This window comes from Pinus tabuliformis, chromosome 4_2 (assembly GCF_031772625.1).
Source record: "Pinus tabuliformis cultivar Carrire ecotype Pingquan chromosome 4_2, CPIR1, whole genome shotgun sequence".
Taxonomy (NCBI): Eukaryota; Viridiplantae; Streptophyta; class Pinopsida; order Pinales; family Pinaceae; genus Pinus; species Pinus tabuliformis.
Window position 1 is genome coordinate 83,116,090 of NC_142304.1, and position 19,961 is coordinate 83,136,050.

The following is a 19,961-nucleotide window of genomic DNA, read 5'->3' on the forward strand; positions in this document are numbered from 1 at the left end:
TGTTCATTTCTTCAGTCATCTCTTCTTTTTTGATCATCAAACTTGTTGTTGTTGCTTCTCGTGTTGTAGTGCAGACCATTGTTCTTCTCAGGGCAATCTCGAGCAAAATGACCCTTCTTGTGACAATTGTAGCACTCAATGTGAGATGACGTTCTATCATTCCTTCTCTTTGCATCTCGAGGTGGAGACTTTCTTGAATTTGATTGACCTCCTTTTCCTTTCTTCTTCTTGTTTTGAGTGACGAATGGAGCTCTCCCTCTTCATGTTTTTTAATACTTCATCTTGATATCACCCTTGATTCTTCTTGAGTGAGCTTTCCAACAATCTCATCAAATGACGGGAAGGCATTGTTGTTGTTTATGGTAGCAATGAAGGTTTCCCAAATAGGAGGGACACCTCTAAGAGTCACAACCACCAATTCCCTGTGAGGCACACTTTCCCCAACTCTTTGCAATTAATCTCTAAAATGAGATATCCTCATAAGGTAGGATTGCACAGACTCTCCCTTGTTCATCTTCGTGTCTTTGAGTCGATATTTCAAGGAGATGATTTCATTCAAATTGCTGACTTCATACATGCAAGTGATCTTATCATACATGTCCTTAGACTTCCTCAAATTTCCAACATATGCAAGTATATTTTCTTGTAAACCTTCAGCTATAATTTGCTTTGCTTTTAACTCCCCTTTCTTATACTTTGTTTTGGCAGCAGTGGAAACATTCTTTGGAGGCTCGGGTACATTTCCTTGAATGTATTCCAAAACATCATTGTTATCAGCTATGATCTCCAACCTGATCTTCCAAGCAACAAAGTTAGATGAGTCACCTGACTTCTCATGTTCCTTGAAGAAAGAGGAAGACATCTTGACTTTGATTAGATAGGCTCCAATATTTCAAAGATGATTGCTTCAATGCTTGTCTCCTTTTGGGCTTGTCCTTCACCTTAGCTCTAATTCCATGTTAATGAGCCCCATACAAAATTATCCAACAAAATTAACCCAATAACATTCATAAATATGTTCCCAACATCAATATACATCAGAGACAATCTTTCTTGTCTGCAGCCAACGACAGTCAACCGCAATCAAATGTCAATTTTTCATTAGTTTCCAATCGCATGGAAGAAGAGACATGTGTGCGACTAAGAGCTTCCAGTCGCTAACTTGAACCTGCAAGCTTGTGATTACAATCAGAAATTCCCTCTTACAAGCCTACAACTGTGACCCAAAACCCTAGAATCACGCGCGAGCTTCGAACTCTATAATCTCAAACCTGTGCAAAACAATTTCCTTGATCCAGCCTCAGACCTGTGCGAACCAATCAATGAAGAAGAGAAGCAGAAGATGCTCGGTGATGTCCAAATGAGCTTGAAATCACTTGTATTTATAGGCTTCCAAGGGTGACAAATTTCTTGTTAGGACCGACCTATAGAAAAGTGCATATGTGGGTTTTTCTTCATAAGTTCACTTTCCCTTATCCAATTTGAGTGCTTCAATAGTCAAAATTGGTCCTCTCGAAAAGACAAATCTAATCCAATGGTTGGAATTTGTCACTGAACTACCAAAATTAACAAGAATATCATACTTGCAAATTCATGGGCAAGAGAGAAGGGGAAGGACATCTTTCTTTTGGAGTAGCAATGCAATATAATCTGTCCATTAAAGTTTGAACCAACCTTCTTGTTGATTGTGAGTAAAGCTTGTACAAAAAAAGAGTTTGTTGGTGGTTCAATGATAAAAAGTACCTATTCTAGTGCAGAAAATGAACAACTAATGTGTGATGTCAAAAGAAGAATCTACAACCAATCAAGATGACTATAGCATGGAATTTAGAGAAACTCTAATTTGAGATGGACAGAGAGTGTCAAACTCATGAAGGAAAAACAGATTATTATATAAATATAATCAAATTCTACTTGGGACATGGGGACTTGCTGACGGTGTTGGGAATCCGTTAACCAAGGAGGTCTCCCCAATGTGAAGTCCCAGTTAGACTTCACATCGTTTGGAGTAGGAGCCCCATCTCGAGTATCGGCTCGATTGCCATGTATTGTTGTAGATTTGCCTTGGCTACAAAGTTCAGCACAAGAGAGTAAAACATAGGTATCTTCAGATCAGCAAGTGAGTATGCCTTGTAAAATGTTCAGCTGCGGAAGTATCAAGGTCTTTCTACTGAAAGGGGAGAGAAAAGTAGGTCCTTTAAAGACAAGTAATAGTACTAATCTAGAAAGGGCACACGAGTACATACATAAGAATGAATCATTAATCAACCAGTGAAATAGTTCACAAGGAAGCAATGATTGTTAAAGAAAATACAACACACCTTCAACAAGATAAGTACCAAAGCCACTGAAATAGTTTAATTTCCTTAGTATAGATGAAAACAACATACATCGCAAACATTCAAAAACAGTGTTACAATATTCACGACATATGCATGAAAGTGTGTTGGCTCAACAAGGCTTCTGAATAAAGTAAAGTTCCAAGATACATCAAGACAACGAACACCACTAGCCCCAAGAGTGGAGCATTAGAGCAGTCACTTGTTCCTCGAAAACAACTATTTTCCTCTCTAAAGCTTGGTAGGAAGGAGCCAAGGTGAAAAGTTCTTTACATGAGTAATGAGGACGTATATATAACAAATGGGGTGATCATTCACATCCCTTGTGACTCTTCGACTACACTCATGATTGTTTGACTTCTCAATGACCTTTCAATTTCCTATATGACTTTTCATATTACATGGATGACTCCTGAACTTCCACTTTACATTACATTTGTCCGATATTGAATTTACATAATCCACAAATGACGTGGCAAATAATTACTCGTGACAGGACATGACATGACACTGATGACATGGACGGCATGATGAAGATGTGGCAGTGCCAAGTTGTCCCCCTTGTTGCCAAGTTGTCCTCCTTGTTGCTTCTTTATTTCTGTCTTCAATAAGAGATGTATCCAATACTTCATCTTCATAAGAGATATGTTTTGTTCTTTATATCCACCCTCCAAAGGGTTGTGAATCAGATGGAGTCTTCATGTGGTCCTAATCTTCTGTATTTTGTTGTAATCCATTGTTCCTTCATCTTCTTGCCTGATGATCATCTTATTTCCTCTGCTCCCTAGGTGTCTTCTAGCATCATATCCTTCTCCTTCTCCTTCATCATCATCCTCTCATGACATAATAGAATACCTACAACTGCAATCCATTCATGACAAGACGACATCAGTCCAATAAACCCCTAGCCTAAGATGCGTCATGAAATCACTTGTCAAGGTTGGAACTAGTAACTGATTGATAGACAGACTTAGGGATTACAAAGTTCAAGAGGCCAAGGTCGAGGACTGAGGCTTAAGACTACGCAATGTGCAGTTCAGGATGGCCAGGGTCAAAGGACTGCGCAGTTGAGGGACTCAAAGGCACAAGCTAGAGCCTTGAGGCTTGAGACAGTGTAGTGTGCAGTTCTGAGGGCCTCTTATAAGTAACTACGCAGTTGGGGGACTCAGGAGGTCAAGCTTGAGGCTTGAAGTTGCCCAATGCGCAGTTCAGACAAGAGAACAAGCTAGGAGATTATGCAATTGAGGGGCTCAAGAGCTCAAGGTTGAGGCTTGAGGCTTGAAGTTGCCCAATGCGTAGCTTTGGAGGGAGATCAGTCTCAAGGATTGCGTAGCTCAAGTTATCAGGCTGCAAGCATGAGGATTGACACTGCGCAGTGCATAGTTAAGGCTAACTAGGAGGCAAAAATTACGTAATTCTAGAGCTCAAGGGTCAAGGTTGGGCACTATGACTATGCAATGCGTAGTTCCAAGAGGCAAGGTCAGGGCTTGAGGGTTAAGACTGCGCAATGCGCAGTTCAGGAAAGCTGAGTGAGGTCAAGTTGCCCCGGAGTGAAATTTTTCGAACGAGGCTAAGTGTGGAATCAATGAGACCAAAGTGAACAAGGACAAAACTTGAGCATAATCACACACTTGGAACAGTTGAAGACGCAACATTGATCACCCAAAATACATGAACAACATACTTCCCTCAATGTGACGACATTGCAACGGCTTTCTCCAAGTGTGACACTAAAACAGTCACGGCACTTGTGCGACAATGCATAAAACTTTGGGAATGAGTGTAAAATGTGTCTACATTACTAGAGGGACTCATCAACACCAAAGCAACCGTTTGAAACAAACCAAAACTCCATTTTACACGATAAGCAACACTTCCCATGTCAAAAGACAACATTTGCCATATGAAGAGAAAAGTGCAAACGACACTTGCGATATGCGAACGACGATGAAAGTGACACATGCCAGAGCGAAGTTAACATGAAAACGACACTAATTAAAGTGAAAGCAAGCAAAAGCGATAGTTGAAAACATGAAAGTGACACTCGTGGAAGCGAAGGTGCGCAAAAGCGACAGTTTGGAAAACTCACTGAAAATATAAGTACAAACGCAGCCAGAAGTGAGAAATTGTCAACGACAACGCGTACTAACTGTCGACATGAATTGAACATTACATAAGCACGGTCTCAGTGGACTATGCTAGACCTGCTCAAGCTTACGTGAAGGAATGCGTTCATGAATTCATTACGGCATGGGCATGTATGAGCAAATAACTTCGACACTTACAATCCAAGCAGGGAACCGACCAAGAAGTGACTATGGAACGAGAGATGAAAGATCCACAGTACACTCCAAAATTCATGTATAAGCAAAATTTTGGAGGGTGTTTGTCGTAGCAACAACACTTGGCGACACACTAGTAGAACTCTAGCTTCTTTGCATTGATACATTCTTTGTGCAAGGTCTACTTCTTAAGGGAGTATTGATTCATCATTCAGATCACTACAGCCTCCCCACTTACTCCGTATGTAAACATAGTCCCCTTCATTCCTTCTCGGTTTAACACAAGCATATGACCAACGATATCACAACGTTTCAAGACAAGGGAAGCGTAATGTAGCACGTGAGCTTTAGATTTTCAAAGTATAGTTTTTCATCTTTGTTGTTGCTCCACTGCCAGCAAGCCTAGAAAGTACCCGACGGAGTCACATCAGGAACACAAATATTATTCTACTGCCAACAAGCCTATGCAGTACCCCAACAGAGTCGCTTGTTTTACCTCCTTGCGCAGGAAGCCTTTCTCTCCTTTCACCCTTATTTATTTATTTTATATAGGACTATGCATCGACACTTAATCATTTCATGGGCGAAAGAGGGACCCCAACTTACTGAGAGCAGAAGAGGTTGTTCCTTCACAGAAGCATATGTAAGACCTCTGATATTGGTTTGCTTGAAAAACATCGAAACGTAAAGAACCAATCGTAGGGATGAGGTTTCTAGAATAGACACACATATCATGGTTCGACACAGAGCTTTCCTGACACAAAAATCATATTTTCTGTCATAACATCATCGACCAAAGGATAACCAAGACAGAGAAAAAGGATTGATGGCTAGCCAAACGTTGCAATGTCACAAAGCCTTTTCTATTTAGCCACATTGCCCTTTGAGCCAAAGGGAACATCTTTCATGCAAAGTCTTATTTAACAAAACATGAACGAAAAGACAAGACATAACAAGAGAACAACACCAAAAGGACAAATCAAAAGGAGGTTAGATCGAAAACAGAGTGCGAGACAAACATTAGAAAACTCAAAACAGACTACAGAAAAAAGAATGCACGATGAACATGCAAGTAAACTAATATGCAGCTAGACCTACTCATAAACTTATTGGCTAGGAGGTCAAGGTTACATATAATGAAATTTCCAATGTAACCAGTGTAGCTTCTCCCGACCTGCATTCACAAAGATGTTGGAAATACTGAGAGGGGGGTGAATGAGTATTCCTTAGCAATTCACACTTTTAAATCTTTTTAGAGCATTAGTTAATCTTCAATTATTATTAATGTTTATGCAGTAATAACAGTAAATAAAAGAACACAATAGACACAAGAATTTTAGGTGGAAAACCCCCTCCGGGTCAAAAACCACCAAACGTTTTTCTAATAAATTATTTAATCTTCAGCCCCAACTAAAATGAAAGCAACAACTTCCTAGAATTCTAGAAAAGCATTCTTCTCTAGCTCCCACTGGAAGGACGCCCCAATGCCCTGGTTTCTTCAATAGTCAATTGAATGGATGCCCCAACATCCTAGACCAACCTACCACCCTGAAGTGTTCACAGGCTCCAACCTATAGGCGACTTCATGCACCAGCCTAGCACCTCCCTGCCACCCTATAATGACTGAAATGAGACAAGAGTGTGGATTCTCGTACCAAGGACAATGATCCACGATACAATATGATTTACAATGATTTTGACCGAACACCCAATCACACTATGACCTGCAACCCAACCATGACATCATCCCAACAGAGACTCCTATACCTCCTAATAATGCCTTTTCGACTCTAGGCAGATTGTCTCTTTTACAATAATGACTCTTCCAATGATGACACTTCTACAAATGACTCTTTTAAAACTTTACAATGATGACTCTTGGCCTTGACACTTCTTCACAATATACGGATGGTTGTCATGTCTTCAAAGGATGTCCCACTGCAATGATTCCTTTGATTTGATACTTCTACTCTTGAATTCTTGCTTGAAGTTGTACTTGAATCTTCTTCTACCTGCATGCAAAATTTGTCCAGCGAAACCATTCCCAAAACAAAACAAAATACCCTTCATCTTACATCTACCTGCAAAACACATATAAGTGCATAATAATGAATAAATACAAATTAAAATTACAATGTGTACCTAAAGTGTGCTCGTCACTTTTGTTGTTGACTTGTTGCAGTAGTAGACAAAGACTCGCACTCTTGTCTTGGCTTGTTTTCTGTCGATCGTTTAATGTTCTATCTACACTTTACTTTAGGTTTATGTGATTGCTAAACAATGGCTAATAAAAAGATTTGAAGTAAACTGCTCTAAGCATATAACATACCATAAATCAGAACTGAAAAATGAGGAGGACGAGGAACCAAAAGAGTGGTAAATTCCTCCTCTAAAATTAGAGGTGTCTCATGATTTACAAGAGTTGGGGAAGTAGAAATATCAAGGGGTTCAAGTTCATCATGCAAAGTGATATGAACCAAACGCTAAAACTTTTGTTTCAAGAAATCCCAGTCTATATCTTCTTTCAGAAATTCACAACAAAGGTGAAGGAATCGATCAAAGAAATCCTCAACCAATTCACTAGGCTTCATTCTTAACTGATTAATTATTTTAAGAACATCCTGGTAATCATACCTATCGAAGGCTTGATAAAGGTCCTAAAGGAAATGACGAAAAGAATGGGTGGAAGCAAATGGTAAGGTATGACACCATCAATTAACAAGACCTTCAAGGGTGAGGAAGAAAGTCGCGCATGCAAAATCTTCATTATCAATTTCGTAATATTCACAAAATTCAAAAAAATCATAAATGTGCTCGGCTATGGACGTTCCATCCTCACCATCAAACTTCAATTGGGACAAGTGATAAAGAGACTCATAAGGGATTGAAAGTTTACTAGGGGATAGGTTAGAAAAACACCCCGGGAGTATGATTTTAGGATGGGCCATTTAAGATAAGAGATTCAAAACGGACTCAACGGACGCAACTTGTCATCCAACCCTCCTAATGTCATTCTATTGACGGTGCGGGAAATCCATCAACCAAGGGGGTCTCCCTGATATGAAGTCCCAATTAGACCTCACACTGTTTGGAGTATGAGCCTCATCCAAAGTATCGGCCCAGCTACCATGTATTGTTGTAGATTTGTGTTGGCTACAAAGTTCAATGCAAGAGAGCAATACATAGGTATCTTCAGATCAACAAGTGAGTATGCCTTGTGAAACGCCCAACCGCGGAAAGTAATAGCACTAAACTAGAAAGTGCGCACGAGCACATACATAAGAATGAACCATTGATCAACCAACGAAATAGTTCACAAGGAAGCAATGATTGTTAAAGCAAATACAACACACCTTCAACAAGATAAGTACTAAAGCCACCGAAATAGTTCAATTTCCTTAGTGTAGATGAAAACAACAACATCGCAAACATTCAAAGAATAGTCTTAAAATATTCACGACATATGCATGAAAGTGTGTCGGGCTCAACGGGCTTTTGAATTAAGTAAAAGCTCCAAGATACATCAAGACAACGAACACCACTAGCCCTAATAGTGGAGCATTAAAGCAGTCACTTGCTCCTCCAAAACAATTATCTTCCTCTCTAATGCCTGGTAGGAGGAGCCAAGGTGAAAAGTCCTCTACATGAGTAACGAAGGCGTATATATAATAAATGGGGTGATCATTCACATCCCTTGTGACTCTTGGACTACCCTCATGAATGGTTGACTTCCCAATGAACTTTCAACTTCCTACATTACCTTTCATATTACATGGATAACTCCTGGACTTCCACTTTACATTACATTTGTATGATATTGAATTTACATAATCCACAAATGATGTGGCAAATAATGACTCATGACATGACACTGATCACATGGATTACTTGATGATGCAGCGATGCCAAGTTGTCCCTGCTGCTTCTTTCTTTCTATCCTCAATAAGAGATGTATCCAATACTTCATCTTCATAAGAAATATGTTTTGTTCTTCATATCCACCCTTGTTAAAATTGGCAACCAGGGCAAAACTTCATGTGGGTCATCTTATTCATGGCTGATAATATTTTTATTAGATTCCTCTCGTCGAGAGGTGTAGAATTGATATAAAGATCATCTGACTCCGATAAGTATTCATGGAGATATGAATTTATTTTGATTATGGAATTATTATCAAGCCAACCTACAACTCATGTAGGCTCAGAAGCCCAACAGTCGCATCTATTCACCCACCAACGTTGTGTATAAATATAAGAGGACTTTTCCTCATTTGGACTCATTCATCTCATCGCATCTCTCTCTCTCTACTGCGCAGAAATGAGTCTCTTCTCTACTGCGCTGAAATGGGTCTCTCTCTCACACATGTGAAGCCGGAAGCTGTTGAATTTGAAGTTGTAACTGCAGAAGTAAAGATTGACTTGCGTGCCCTAGAAGATCTCCTCATCTGAACTGCGTTGTAGGTTCATCTGAACCTCCTCTAAAAGCTGCAACTTTTGGTGGTGGAATGAAGTCAATCCGACGAACGGTTTGCAAGATATCAACTGCCCTAGTTTGAAGCCGGAAACTGCTGAAACTGAAGCTGCAACTGCAGAAGTAAAGATTGACTTGCGTGGCCTAGAAGATCTCCTCATCTGAACTGCGTTGTAGGTTCATCTGAACCTCCTCTGAAAGACGCAACTTTTGGTGGTGGAATGAAGTCAATCCGACGAATGGTTTGCAAGATATCGACTGCCCTAGTTTGAAGCCGGAAACTGCTGAAACTGAAGCTGCAACTGCAGAAGTAAAGAATGACCTGCGTGGCCTAGAAGATCTCCTCTTTGGAACTGCGTTGTAGGTTCATCTAAACCTCCTCCGGAAGCCGCAACTTTTGGTGGTGGAATGAAGTCAATCCGACGGTCAGTTTGTGAGATATCGTTTGCCCTAGTTTGATAATGAAGCCGCTAATGCTGATGCTGCTGATCTAGGGTTTGTACTGCTGATATGAATCAAATTTATTGTACCATATCTCTCTACTGAATTATTGAAGATAAAAGAAGATTTGATCAAAGGGTTTCCCCACACATTGTGGGGTTTGTCCCTGGCTAGCCGCCACATCTTGTGTCTCTTGTCTTGGCTTGTTTTCTGTCGATCGTTTAATGTTCTATCTGCACTTTACTTTATGTACATGTGATTGCTAATCTATGGAATATAATAAGAAAAAGAAGTAAACTGTTATAAGCATAGAACATACCATAACTTAACAACCCTCCAAAGGGTTGTGAATCAGATGAAGTCTTCATGCAATCTTGAGCTTTGATCTTTTGTTGTAATCTAGTGTTCCTTTGTCTTCTTGCCTGATGATCATCTTATTTCCTCAGCTCCTTAAGTGTCTTCTAGCATGGTCTCCTTCTCCATCTCCTTCATCATCATCTTGTCATGACATAATAGAATACCTGTGACTGCAATCCACTCATGACAAGACGACATGAGTTTGATAAACGCCTAGCCTAAGATGCTTCATCAAATCACTTGTCAGGGCTAGAACTGGTGACTGGTTGAGTGACTGACTCAAGGATTGCACAGTTCCAGAGGCTAACGTCCGGGACTGAGGCTTGATACTCTGCAATGTGTATTTCAAGATGGCCAGGGTCATATGATTGCACGGTTGTGGGACTCAAGGGCTCAAACTAGAGGCTTAAGGCTTGAGACTACACAATGCGCAATTCTGAGGACCTCGGCTAAGTGACTACGCAATTGGCGAACTCGGGAGGTCAAGCTTGAGTCTTGAAGTTGTCCAATGCGTAGTTCAGACGAGAAAAAGTCGGGAGATTATGCAATTGTGATGTTCAAGGGCTCATGGTTGAGGCTTGAGGCTTGAAGTTGCCCAATGCGTAGTTCCGGAGGGAGATCAAACTCGAGGATTATGCAGTTACGCAACTCAAGGTGTCAGACTAGAATCTTGAGGGTTGACACTGCGCAATGCGCAATTAAGGCTGACTACAAGACAAAAATTGCTCAATTCTAGAGCTCAAGGGTCAAGGTTGGGCACTATGTCTGCGCAATGGGTAGTTCCACGAGGAAAGGTCAAGGCTTGAGCGTTAAGACTACACAATGCGTAGTTTAGGAAGGCTAAGTGAGGTAAAGTTGCCTAGGAGTGAAATTTTCCGAACGAGGCTAAGTGTGGAATCAATGAGACCAAAGTGAACAAGGACAAAACTTGAGCATGATCACACACTTAGAACAGTTGAACACACAAAACACATGAACAACAGTTGATCATTCAAAATACATGAACAACATACTTCCCTCAATGCAACAACATTGTGATGGCTTTCCCCCAATGCGACACTAAAGGTACACTTTGTGACAACACTTGCGAGACAGTGCATAAAACTTTGGGAATGAGTGTAAAACATGTTTACATCACTAGAGGTACTCATCAACACCAAAGTTACCCTTTGAAGCAAACCAAAACCCACTTTACACAATAAGCGACACTTCCCATACCAAAAGACGACATTTGCCATATGAAGAGAAAAGTGCAAATGACACTTGTGATATGCAAACGGGGATGAAAGCAACACATGTCAGAGTGAAGTTAACATGAAAACAACACTAATTAAAGTGAAAGAAAGCAAAAGCGACAGTCGAAAACATGAAAGTGACACTCATGAAAGCGAAGGTGCACAAAAGCGACAGTTTGGAAAACTCACAAAAAATAGAAGTACAGATGCAACCATAAGAGAGACACTATCAATGACAACACGCACCGACTATCGACATGAATTGAGCATTACACAAGCATAGTCTTGGTGGACTGTGATAGGCCTGTTCAAGCTTGCATAAGGAATGCGCTCATGAATTCATTACGATCTAGCATGTGTGAGCAGGTGACTTCTACACTTACAATTCAAGCATGGAGCTCAAAGACTCAACAAAGTATCAACCGACCAAGATGTGACTACGGAACGACCGATCCCAAGATCCTCAGTAGGGTCCAAAATTCAAGTATAGGCAAAATTTTGTGGGGTGTTTTTCGCAACGAAAACAATACTATATGATGATTTAAGTCCAATATTTTGTACAATGGGAAATCCTAGCCTAAAAGGACATGTTATAACCAGACTTCCCATCGAAGCTTCATTGAGTAGTCAACACCTTAAAATCATAGCAAATCACTATAGAACATAGCCTATACTTAGTGTCTCGCATATGATTCCATCACTTTGTAGGACTTCATACAGGTGCAAACATAACACAATTAAAATTTAAAACAAGCATATTTAGAGAGAACAATACATGTCACATATATTAATGATATTGTAGCAAACGCAACTACAATATCCCAAGGTTACCCAACATACAAGTACAACTCACTTATGCTAAATTCTAATCAAACCTCAGTACATATTTTCTAACACTTACTTCTACCTGTGTTTTAACTACCTAATCAATAACCTCAAATTTTACTATTTCATTGGTCACATGTCACAAACAATTACACTCACAAATGTTTTCTTGTTATATTTTAACACCCTTCACCATATAAATGGGCGTAACACAATTTCGCCTTACTGACTCAAACATTTTTGTTAAACAAAATCAATAGGGAGCATGAACAACTCATTCTCCCTAACAATGCTTCCATTAACATGTGAAAACCATGTATAACAACAACAAAGAAGTAATCAAACCAAATTTACCAGAATTTGCTCTCTTTGATTTGACTTCAAACCAATCTACTTCAATCAAACACCATAAAGTTTGAACGATAATTTGATTGAACAACAAAACATCATTTTCCAAAATTATGAGTTTCTATCAATATAGAGATGTTCCATGTGTTAGTGTCAGTCTTTCCAGCCTTCCTACAGTGATCAAATATGCTCTTACAAAGTGGTCTCAGAGTGTCAAGGTCAAATTTTGTCATTTCAGTGAGTTTTCAAGCAAAATTTGGTCACTAGGCATCAGGTCTAGGGTTTGCCCAAATGTCAGTCCATGTCATCATTCAGCTGAGCCTATCATCATTCAAAGGGTTGTCATTATCATGTCAGTGTCGAATGAGTCATTTTACACCTTATTCATGCTTCAGTTGTGCCTAGGCAAGGTCATTTCCCTCTCCTAGGGTTTTGAAGGCAATTTCTCTTGGGCGGCTAAATAATCGGCAAAACTCATATCCTGATGTTCATACACCTTCCCCTATCCTTAATGTACCTTATCAAGCACTTCCCAACACTCAGATCCCCCAAAATCCTCATTTTTGCACAAACCCTAGTTTCTAGCTACAACCTAGCAATTTTCTAGGTTTGGTCTGTGTTTTGCCCTTTTGGACCCCTTCCCCTCACTCAATCTCTGAGATTCCACTTTCCCCTACTTCCTAACATCCCTCCCTACTTCCAAAAATTTCCCCAAGAATTTAGAAGCCCCCTATCCCCTTCATTTCGCTCCATTTCGACAAAATTCCTTGTTTCACACATCGGGATAAGTTTCACTCAAAAGCTGTTTCTGAGCAATAAAAGATGAATTTTGGAAAACTGAGAGAGGTTATTGTCCACAACATGCCAAGGAAGAAAAACCTCCTTCACTTTTTACACAGGTTTCAAGGTTTGAGAGAAATGTCAAGAATTCCGTTGCCTCAAGAGAATCAAAGGCACCTCTGAAGTGACCTTGGGAAAATCAAGTTTTCTCCTCGCTTGGTCGGCCAAATGATTTTCTTGATCGTTAAAATGATAACTAGACACAAAGAGCTTTCCAATGAGCTATCATGAGCTCAATTTGGGGTTGAGGAAGGCATTCAAAAGTTGACTGCAACAGTACTCTTCTTTCAGGCAGCCTCATTTGGCACTTTTTGACCAGTCTTGGGAGATTTGATTTTTGACAGGTCAAATCAACTCCAAATTGAAAAATTCCACTTGGGTTGGAAAGTAGACTCAAAGACCTTTCCAACGAGCCATCCTGCGCCCGATTCCGACACCGGGAAGGTCTCCAAAAGCCTCCTGCAAGGTGCGCGACCCGTTGAGAGGTGCGCGACCCGTTGAGAACCCTTCTGCAGTTCAAATTTTGAACTGGCGCGACCCGTTGAGCTGTAAGCTACAAATTCACTTCAAACTCACTCAAATCTTCTTCAAATTTGCAAATTGGGTTGAGGTAGGCTCTCTACAAATTGTTTTGTTGGTTGATGATGAATGATTGACCTCCATACTTGTTTTAAAGCCTCCAAAGATGCAAGTGAAAAAATCATTCAGTGGCTGCTTGTTGATGTTTGAAATTTGCTAGGGTTTTATGTGGTTTCAAGAAACTTCCCTTTGCACATTGTTTTTCCCTTCCCTTATCACTTACATGTTCATTTGCCCTTATTTTCCCATGCCATGTTGAAAATAAAAGTGCAGGCCATCCCTTGTCCCTAGTCACCAAAAATCAAAAACCCTACCCCCTCCTAAAACAGCAAAACTGTAAACCGTAGCTGGCCTCACTATAAGCATATTGTAAACAAGAAAAGTTGATGAAATTGCAAAGGACATTGTGGACAAACTTCCCAAAACAATCCCCATGATTTTCCCTTCGTCCACGCATGTATTTCCCTTATTTCCCTTATTTCCCATATCCCTGCATATATACATTCAGATCTTCATGAGATTATCAGGCAGAGAGAGGCGGAGAACCGCTTGTTGCAGCAGAAGCTTGACATGGCTCAATGGACTATCAACTATCTTGAGCAGCGCAACAAGCAATTAGAGATATGAGAAAGTCCTTGATGAGCTATGGAGAATTCGAGGAGACCGAATCTTGAAAAGAAGGAGGCCCGGTGACCTATTGCTTGCGGAACGAGAGTCGATGCTCATCCAGGTGAATGCACACTTAGAGAGGCTGTTGGCTAAGGCCAACCAAGACAAGAGACTGCTAAGGAACATGAAAAACCATTATTGGGCTAGGATGCACATTTGTAAAGCAAAGATGAAAATGTTCCAAAGAAGGTTGACCGAGGCTCTTAAGAGGAAGAAGAAGACCAACCCCCTCCGCATCTTGGCCGAGGCTTGTCTCACTCATCATGACACTCACTAGCGTCTTCACAACACCAAGCACAAAAAATTTTGGAAGTTTTGGCTCATTTTTGGCATTTTTGGGCAATTTACAGGTTTTGGCTTCTCAACGGGTCTCACCCCCGGTGAGACCCTTTGTCATCGTAGCTCCGTTTTGCAAAAACTCAGCATTTTTGGATTTGTCATGCAAAGTTACATATGCCCATGCATTACCTTGAGTTTTCATGGAGTTTTGGGCCTCCAAAAGGTCAAAATACAGCCAAATTTTGACTTTCTGCCCCTTTTTTGAGCTGCAGAAGTAGTCTTGGGAGAATTGACTTTTTACTGGGCAAATGACCTCCAAATCCAAAAATTCCGGTTGGGTTGGAAAGTAGACTCAGAGACCTTTCCAACGAGCTATCCTGCACCTCATTCTGACACCGGGAAGGCCTCCAAACAGGGCTCCAAAGTGCGCGACCCGTTGAGGAGGATGTGCGCGACCCGTTGAGGGAACTTTGTCAGATTTGACCAGTTCAGCCCAGAAAACGCAGTTTAGCTCCAGTTTGACTTTCTGAGGTGGATGGTGATCCTCTTGACTGTACTTGTGGCACTTTTTGGATACTTTTACTCTTGTTTAACTCTTCTAGAAGTTTCTTTCATGTAAAATGTAAAAATTGAATGTATGAACTGATTTCCAAGTTTATAGAGGCAAGTTGTTTTGACTGCCTAGATTTTAGTGCTCAGTTTAGAATTAGTTGAAACAGCTCCTAGAAGGATGAGCTCGACCCCTAGAGGTGGGGAAAGAGGTTAGATCATCTATATTATGCACTCTTTTGCTCATTTTCATGGTTGGACTCTTGAGGGAGGAGCTATCATTGTATATTTCACTTGTATCTCTGCAATTTTTGGCTAAGGAAGACCAGGGTTTTGCAGTCATCTTTGGGATTCTTGTGGAATCATGTGTTGATGGTGTGTTTCTACATGTTATTGTAAGCTTTGTTTTCATTTCCTTTCTATACTGCTGCATATTAAACAAACGAAGTGATAAAGTTAGAATTCATGCTAGCCATGCTCTGCTTTTAAATTTGTTTGATTTCCATGTTTTCTGCTGTCTAAAGAGAATTCAAATCCATTGTTTGCTCTCTTTAGCCCTCTCATCTTTCTTCTTAATCATCCCTTTCAGCTAAAGACATCAATACAGGTTCCTACCTTGCCCCAAAGACCCCCCTGCAGAAACTGTGTCCAATCCCCGCACCCAAAATTGCCCTTTCTGTTGACACCTAATCCGAAACGAATGAGGTGAAGCCGGACAGTCATCTAGAAGATGACCTGATCCGTTTTGTATTTGAATAAATAAAGTGCTAGCTAATGAATAAAAGTCAATCAGTGTTTTCTCTCGTTCAATGAGGAGTTACCCTGGCCTGACATGGTATCAGAGCACAGGTCCCAAAATTGGTTGTAACTCCTGGTCTGTTCTGTCCTGAACGCCTCTGGCCTGACACTGCCCTCTCATGAGACTGCGCCCTCTGTCCGTGGAACTGTACGTTGATGCGTTTCTGCTAAAACCTACCTCATTCCAGCAAAATGGTATATGTTGATGCGTTTCCACTGTTAGGTAAAACCTATCTCACTCCAAAATTACGCTGGTGACTGTGTTTTTTATGACTATGTTGAAATTACGTTGCGTCATATTGAAGTCTGCGCTGTGTTTTTTGTAAAGAACTGTGGTATCGGTTTTTTAATGGTGCGGAGTCCTTCATCCGCTAAGAAAAAAACACTGCTTATAGTATCAAAGCCTTTGTGCGTAGGCCCACGACCTGGAATGCTGTGATCTGAGAATACACCACTGACAACTGTTCGTATGTGAAGTTCCAAGCCGAAGTTCCAAGCCGACTGTGTTTTTTTTGTGACTGCATTTTTTATTTGAAGCTGTTGGTATATACACGCTGTGGTCTGCGTATTTTTAGCTGTGGATATACATTTAAATGTTGTGACTGCGTTTTTTATTTGAAGCTGTGGGTATATACATGCTGTGGTCTGCGTATTTTTAGCTGTGGGTATATACATTTAAATGCTGTGGACTGCCTATTTTATTTGAAGCTGTGGGTATATACATTTAAATGTTGTGGACTACGTTTCCCACTTCAGTACTATAGACTGCGTTTTTTATTTGAAGTCTGACTATAGAAGCGCATGGTATAGACTGCGTTTCCCACTTCAGAACCCAAACTTTGGCCATGAGATTTGGCCTGACATGGCAGCAGAGTTTATAGTATACTTGGAGCAGAGTTTTTGTTAAACAAATACAAATGCCTGGACCATCTCAGAGTTTTATTACGCTGTCCTCTTGAACAAGTTTTTGCATTAATATATATATTGAAGTGATATATATTTGAGCGCCCTCTTTTTTCAAAACAGTGATATATGTTGAGCAGTGGTATATGTTGAACAGTGATATATGATTGAGTAGTGATATATATTTGAGCGCCCTCTTTTTTCAAAACAGTGATATATGTTGAGTAGTGGTATATGTTGAACAGTGATATATGTTGAGCAGTGATATATATTTGAGCGCCCTCGTTTTTTTCTTAAAACATAATATTATGGAAGTGATGGTGATATAAGAAATGCTCATGATATGCTGATGAAATGTTAGAAGAAAAATAATGCATAAGGCTATCATATAAGGATTTTTTTTCTCTCAACAGAAGTTTTTTTTTGGCAGAGATATTTTTTTTTTCAGAATGCATTCAATCATTTCTATGGTCGGAATAGTTCTCACTGGCAAGGAGAACTATTCTGAATGGTCCCGGATGGTAAAACATACCCTTATCTACAATGAGCTGTGGAAAGGAGTGTGTGTCGGAGAAGAAGACAAAGACCCTGTGCAGCCCACATCAGACAAAGAACTCGCCATTTGGGAAAACAAGAACAGCAAAGCCTTTGCATTGATCGCAGCATCTGTAAATGAGGAAGTAAGTCGTCATATTTCATGTTATTCCACTGCCTTTGAAGCTTTACAAAAGCTGAAAGAACTCTATGATACACATTCTGCACTTGAAGTTGTTCAGCTCACGATTAAACTCTTCACTCTTGAACTGAAAAATAATGATCCTCTTGCTCTTGCATCTGAAATAAAGTCTATAATGCATGATATAAAATCCACTAAGGTGAGCTGGATATCTCTCTTATTGCCTTTCTCAAAGCACTCTATCCTACCTACTCTAATTATCTTGAGTCTTTACAAGAAAATGGAAACCTTAAAGATATAACCTTTGACTCTCTTGTGAAAAAGTTTGCTGAAAGAGAGAAAGCCTTTGGAAAGAAAACAGTCCCTGAATCTTCTGAAGAGACTGTTTTCCTTGCTCACAAAGAAAAGCATCCTGCTCCAGATTCTGCAAGAGGAAGAGGTGGACGAAGGGGAAGAGGAAGATACTTCAGAGGCAGGGGGGGCAGACATTCTCAAGCAGAAAATTCAGATCTGCATTGCATTCGCTGCAAACGAAATGGATCACATGATGCTTCTACATGCAAGCTACCATGGGACAAGGTTGAGCAGAGAAGAAACCAGCAGAAAGGTAAAACTGATGACACAGACAAAGGTAAAGCACCTGAATCCGCTCACTATATTGAGGCACAATGTAACATTGGAGTAAATGAAGATTTGTTTAATGCTTCACTTGCTTCTTCAAAAAATGACTGGTTGCTTGATTCAGGAGCAACCTGTCATATGACTCATAGGAAAGATTTCTTTGAAGATTTCACTGACAATGTTGATGGAGCAGTATACTTTGCAGATCAGTCAAAAATCAAGCCATCAGGGCTTGGCACAATCAGGCTTAAACTGCCTGGTCTTCCAGACTTTCTTCTGGATCATGTTCTATATCTCCCACAGCTGAAGAGAAACTTGTTGTCCCTGGTCCACATCCGCCAGCAAGGTCACTCCATTCACATGTTTGATGGCAAGCTTGAGGTAAGAAAGGCATCTGACCACTCACTTGTCATGAGGGGTATAGAAGAAGAAAGACTCCTTAAACTGCAAGGAACCTCTGCTCATGCACAACATTTCTCATATATTTCTCATCATGAAGAAGTTGCACTTCCATCAAGTTTATTATGGCATGCTAGATTTGGACATTTAAACTATGATAGTCTCCGCTTGTTGAAGAAAAATGGTGTTGCTGGTTTGCCTACAATTCCTAGAAAACATAAACAATGTGATGCTTGCATTCTAGGAAAGCATAGCAAACAGTCTTTTCATGATTCACATTCAAGAGCACATAGGAAGCTTGAACTTATTCATTCAGATTTATGTGGTCCAATGCCTGTTCCTTCTGCAAATGGAAATAAATATATCATGACATTTATTGATGATTACACCAGAATGTGTTGGGTTTACTTATTGAAGAACAAATCTGATGCTTTTCAAACATTCAAGAATTTTCATAAGTGGATTGAAAATGATGCACAATCTCATATTGGGTCTATTCGCACTGATAATGGAAAAGAATATACATCAAATGAATTTGAACACTATCTTCGCCAACATGGGATTAAACATCAAATAATTGTGCCTTATAATCCTCAACAGAATGGTGTAGCTGAAAGAATGAACAGAACAATTCTGAATATGGTACGATCCATGCTTTTCTTCAAAAATGTAAAGACAATGTTTTGGGCTGATGTTGTTCTATGTGCTGCATATATAAAGAATAGATGTCCATCTAGTGCTATAAGAAACAAGAATCCTTATGAATTGTGGTATGGACATGTTCCTTCGGTAAAACATCTCAGGATATTTGGTTCCACCTGTTATGCTTTAATACCAAAGGTACATAGAAACAAACTTGGTGCTAGAAGTCGTAAGTGTATCTTCCTGGGGTATTCAAACACATCTAAAGCATACCGCCTTTATGATGAAGTAAATAAAAAGTTTGTTTTATCTAGAGATGTCATTTTTCTTGAATCATCAAAATCTGACAGTGTTGTTGAGCGGCAACTTGATCGCTTGGATAGATTCACAAAACCGAAATCATTTCAAGAGTTTGATAATCAGATTCCACATCTTGAAGGGGGGATTCCTATACTAGATCAACATGTGGAATCTTCTTCTGAAGAACAATCTCCCCTGCATGACACTCCAACAACGGATGATGCTTTAAGTGATGTAATTGATAGAATTGGGAGACTCAATCTTGATTCAGACCCAACTCAATCAACAGAACAGCCTGGACCATCTCAGAAAGGTCCCCCAAAGTGGCTGACAAAGACACTTGAAAGTGTTCATCCTGATGAAATTGGAAAAACAGGAACCAGAAATTCAAACCAACAAGATGGAGGTG

General features: G+C 40.1%; 1 protein-coding gene across 8 annotated transcripts in view; it reads right to left on the minus strand.

Moving 5' to 3' along the window:
• The window catches only part of LOC149168311 (protein EMSY-LIKE 1-like), a 293,681-nt gene that overhangs the window by 85,186 nt on the left and 188,534 nt on the right, over positions 1–19,961 (minus strand). The gene's annotated exons all lie outside the window — the stretch shown is intronic.